Here is a 5,850-nt window from a genome sequence, read left to right as displayed (position 1 = left end):
TGTATTATTACAAATATATTTTATATATTACCATAAATGTTGTTACTGTTCAGTTGTTTCAGTCCCATTTGACTCTTTGTGACCCCATGTGGGGTTTTCTTCAAAGATACTGGGGTGGTTTGCCATTTCCTTCTCCAGCTCATTGTACAGATGAGGAAACTGAGTCAAAAAAGGTCACACAGTTATTAAGTATCTGAGACCAAATTTCTGTTTGAAAAATCAATTCAACTTTCCTAGAAACTGAGGTAGTAATGAAATTAACAGATTTACCAAGACTTTCACATCAGCTCTCTCTCTTCTCAGCTCCATACCCTCTCAGTCCCCAAACCCTGTTTGCTGTAAACATGTTTCACAGAATTATAGAATGTCAAAGCTAGAAGAGACCTCATTGGCAATTTAGTCCAGTGCTGACTTGAAAAAAAAAAAATCCCCTCAATAACACACCTTAAAAATAGTCATCCTGACTATGCTCAAAGGGCATTAAAAGACTGCCTGCCCTTTGATCCATAGCACTGCTGGGTTTATACCCCAAAGAAATAATAAGGGAAAAGCCTTGTACAAAAATATTCATAGCTGTGCTCTTTGTGGTGGCAAAAAATTGGAAAATGAGGGGATGCCCTTCAATTGGGGAATGGCTGAACAAATTGTGGTACATGTTGGTGATGGAATACTATTGTGCTCAAAGGAATGAATAATAAAGTGGAGGAATTCCATGGAGACTTCCTCCAGGAAGTGATGCAGAGAGAGAGGAGCAGAACCAGGAAAACATTGTACACAGTGACTGATACACTGTGGTACAATTGAATGCAATGGACTTCTTTAGTAGCAGCAATGCAGTGATCCACGACATTTCTGAGAGATTTATGAGAAAGAACGCTAACCACATCCAGAGAAAGAACTGTGGGAGCAGAAATGTAGAAGAAAAACAGCTGCTTGACCATATAGGTCAATGGTGATATGATTGGGGATGTAGACTCTACAGATCACCCTGGTGCAAATATTAATAATATGGAAATAGGTTTTGATCAATGACACATGTAAAACCTCATTGGCTATGGGAGGGGGGTGGGAGAAGGGGAGGGAAAGAACATGAATCATGTAACCATGGAAAAGTATTTAAATTAATTAATTAAATAAAATTTTTAAAAATAAAAAATATATAGTTATCATGGTAAGAAATTAATTGTTCCCAACGCTTCATGACCCTCTTTAGTCTGGATTTCAAATCAGGTCTTCCTGACTCCAGGCCCAACACTCTATCCACCAAGACACCAAGCTACTTCCAGAGGAGGAAAATGCAACATCTTTATTAAAAAATTAAACTTTAATTTTTCAATTGTCAAACATTTGTTTCAAATTCCATTTCACCACTATAAAAAAAGCCTTGTAGCAAATAAGTAAAATCAAGCAAAATATTTCCATATTGACAGTATCCAATATCATGTACCATTTTATACTCATTTCTTTTTCAGGTGATGGGTAGCATTCCTCATCAATCCTCTGGAATCATGGTTAATCAGTGTATTGATCTGAATTCTTAAGTCTTTGAAAAACATTTTTCAATGTTATGATACAAATTGGCCTCTTAGTTCTGTTCCATTTACCCTGTTCATAAAAGCCTTCCCAGGTTTCTTTGACATCATCCCTTTCCTAATTTCTTATAGGCCAATAGTATTTATATCTCATAATCTGTTCCCCCATTCCCCAATTGCTGGGCATCCCCCCAGTTTCTCATTTTTGCCCTAACAAAATGCTATAAATATTTTATTGTACTTCTAGAACTTTTCCCTCTTTTCTTTGATCCCTTTGAGGAACAGCCCTTCCAAGGGGTGTATGAAGTATTCAGGGAAGACTAGCACCTCAGGTATGAAAGGCTCACCAAGTCCTCTTCAGGGCTGCTCATTCACCTTTCACCCAACTTTCACCTGTGACCCCAAGAAGCTGCAGAATGAACAGCAACCACACCCCAGTAAACCCATCTTGGCAGAATATTTTCTATTGGATCCTGGAGGCAACAGGGAAGCAGGGGAGTTTGTTTAGAAGGGTAACAAGAGAGGACCTCTACTTGGGGGAAAGAATGAGAGGCAAGAAAGCTGGAGGCACCTATTGTAGTTGACTTTTTCAAAGATTTTAGCCAGAGGACAGGAGAGAGATAGGATGGTAGTTAGTGATGATGGAAGGATCAAGTGAAGAGCTTTTTGGGGGGTGGGACAATGTTTATTTTAGGATAGAAGAGACAGGCATATGGCTGTTGGCAGTAGAAAAGGAGTCAGCTGAAAGAGATTGAAGATAAGTGGTTGAGTGGAAATAATGGGGCAATCCACTGGAGGAGATGAGACGGAATGGGATCGCTTGTACTTTGGCACTCTAAACCCAATTTCTACTAGACTCTGCCCAGTTTTCTCACCAGTTTTTTTGTCAATGAGTTCTTACCCCAGTAGTTAGAGTTTTTGTGTTTATCAAACACTAGGTTTTGAGGTTCATTTGCTCCTATATGTTCTGTACTTCTCCCCTCCCAGAGAGCCATTTCATATAAAAAATAATGTTCTTTAAAAGAAAAAAACGACTAAGAAAAAATTGGAAAACTCTAATCACATCAATAAAGTCCTGAAAATATATGCAGCCCAAGCTGGGTGGTAGAGAAGATAGAGCCTTGGGCTTGGAATCGGGAAGACTCATCTTCACGAGTTCAAATTTGGCCTCATATACTTCTAGTTGTGTGACCGTGGACAAGTCACTTAACCCTATTTACTTAGCCTTTAGAATTGATACTGAGAACAGAAGGTAATGGTTTAAGAAAGAAGAATATATCATGTACTCATAGCTAGGAAAAGTACAATTGTATGACATGAGTTTTTAAGTGCTAGTTGGATCTTCAAGCTTCTGATTCCTCCTAGAATTCTCAGTTTTTTCTTCTTGCTCCTCCCCCTCTGTCTTCAGCTAGTCTCTCCTCCATGTGGGCTGTCTCTTCTCTTACCTTACAATTTATAGCCTGCAACTTTACTGAAGCTATTGTCTTAATTAGTTTCTTTACTGATTCCCTAGCATTTTATAAGGAAATAGGGATAATTTCACCTCCTCTTGGCCTAGCTTTAGACCTTTAGTTTTTTCCTCTTATTCTTGCTAGAATTTTCTAGAATTATATCAAATAGCAGTGAGTGTAGGCATTTTTTTATTCCTTTATTTATTGGGAAAGCATTGACATTTCATGGGATGTTTACTTTTAGCTTTAGATTGTAAAGATTAAAATTTAGATACTTTTTATGACATTAAAAAAGGTTCCTCTACACTCGCAGTGTACTTTGCAAAAGGTTTGCTTTGTTTTCTCTACCTATTAAGGTAACCATGTGGTTTGGGATTTTAAAAGATATAATTAATTATATTGATTGTTTTCATAATGTTAAACCATCCTTGCATCCCTGATATAAATGGAACTTGGTCATAATGTGGATCAGAAAAAAAATATTGGTTTCTCCATCTCATTGGTCATATGACCGGAATGTCCTTTGCTAAACCTTAACCCAATTTTTAGACCCTTTCCCAGGCAAATGGGCCGCTCTGGCTCTAGCAGGTTTGCTCAAAGTCGGAAAGCCCATCCTTCTACCTTTTTGTCTTTATTACCTGCCCCTGGTAACCTCATCAGGTAGATTAAGACTCAATTTATCAGAGACTCTCTAATCAACACTCTGAAACACAAAGAAAAAAGAGGAAAAAATCTTTTAGAAAAATGACTGAACCTGCCAAACAATTCTAACACCAAACCCAGATTTCTACATCAAAAATCTCTTACCTCGTGTCTCCTTTTCCCCTTCAAACTTGGCCATCATAATAAAATTGACCATGAAACCCAAATGGAGATAGATAGCCTAGGATCCTGAACCCAAGAACTTGAGAAATAGTAGTGCCCTTCACCAGATTCCAGCCTGAACCCTACCACCATCAGCAAGTGTAGAAATCTCTCTGGAAAAGAAGTCCTCTGCCCATGTTCCCACCAATTGCCAACCAACTGCAACTGATAAGCAGGTGAGCCCAAGATCCCTGAGACTGGCAGGACCTCCCAAACAACTGGCCAGTTTTATATATATATACTCAGGAGAAATAGCCTCCGGGGCTGTAGCCTGGCCACCAAAGACCTAGAAATGAATATTCTTGGGACCAAAATTGTCAAATGGTGCAGTATTAGAAACTGACATGATTTTTATCAGTGGTGATGACATTAAAAATAATCCATGACCCAATAGCTAGCGGTGGCTCAGTGGAGAGTCTTGGGTTCAAATCTAGATACTTCCTACCAAGTCTTAATCCCAGTTGCTTACTCCTTACCTATCTTCTGCCTTAGAACAGATACTTAATATTGATTCTACGACCAACGGTAAAGGTTAAAAAAAAATGATGCCTTCACATCTGTTTTGCCACTATAGGACAAAAGGCCACGGAATCCTTCCATCTGACATAGCTAAAACCTTCCAAATGTGTTCTCTCTTCTGTTATAATGTGGGCTCGTTGCAGGCTGGGTCTTACTGTTTTTATCTTCAACACTTGATACAGTGTTTGCTACAGAGGAAGCACTTAAATACTTTTTCATATATTCATTCATTTGTAACAGCATTTGTTATTTGTTATTGTTGTTCTTTCTATTTTAATTGTCTAGTTTTCCTGCTTCTGCTTACACTACTTGGTATCAATTACTCTATCTCCCCATGCCTCTGTATTCTTCATTTGTTGTTTCTTTTGATGCAGCAATATTCGGTCCTTTAATGTATATCATAAGATTTGTTAAGTCATTCACTAATCAACAGTCATTTACTTTTTTCCATATTTTTGCTATTATAAAAAGGTTACTTTTATATGTTATCAGAAGAAGGCAATATGCTACCTTTGACAGAGTACAGTGCAATCATTTACTGTCTGCCTGACTTTGGGGTCTCATTTTCTTCATCTGCAAAATGGCGGGGTTGGACTAAATGGTCTCTTTTTTTTAACCCTTACCTTCCATCTCGGAATTAATACTGTGTATCAGTTCCAAGGCAGAAGAGCAACGAAGGCTAGGTGATGGGGGTTAACTGATTTGCCCAAAGTTACACATGTATCTGAGGTCAGATTTGAACCCAGGATCTCCCGTCTTTAGGCCTGGCTCTCAATCCATCAAGCCACCTAGCTTCCCCACTCTGTATCACTGACTAACTTTCATTTCCTCCTGTCCCCACACACCACTGCTACCCCCGCCCCATCCTTCCCTGCTACGTTAAGTGAAAAGCCACCAGATTTCTGGAAGTTTCGACTTTTTCATAAATGTTCACTTTTGCTTCTAAGACTTTACAATTTGAACAATCTGTTTGTTAACAAAAAAAACAATTGGTGGATTTCACTTCATGGAATTTCCCTGCTAGGCATTAAAACGTATTTATTCAGCTTAGCCCAACTGGATACTGCCCTGAAAGGAGGCTAGTGCAGTGGGAATGCTTGACTGTCACACAAGCCTTGCACTTGTATGGGAGATGTCCCTTTTTAAAGGGAGCAGTGACCCAGGAGCAGCAGATGGCGGGGAAATAGAAGCCACCACCTCTTAGGGCTTTGTACCATGTTTCAGAATTAAACCACCAAGGGGACAGAAAGACACCTTCAAGTGGGGTAGCTTAGGGGTAAAGACATCAGCTCTGCAGGTCCCGCTGGTAAGCCAGAGTCCATAACAATGCATACACTTGCTCATGGACTTCCTTATCCGTTCAGTTTTAAGCCAGAGGTACTCAACTTGAAAAAAACCAAAAACAAAACAACTCAGGTTTCTTCATCTGGAGTACTTGGAAGTCTTCCCCATCCCTAAGCCCCTGCTGCCCCAGAGCCCCACCC

Source organism: Monodelphis domestica, chromosome 4 (assembly GCF_027887165.1).
Source record: "Monodelphis domestica isolate mMonDom1 chromosome 4, mMonDom1.pri, whole genome shotgun sequence".
Lineage (NCBI taxonomy): Eukaryota > Metazoa > Chordata > Mammalia > Didelphimorphia > Didelphidae > Monodelphis > Monodelphis domestica.
The sequence above is the reverse complement of the archived record's forward strand: the minus strand, read 5'-3'. Positions refer to the sequence as shown.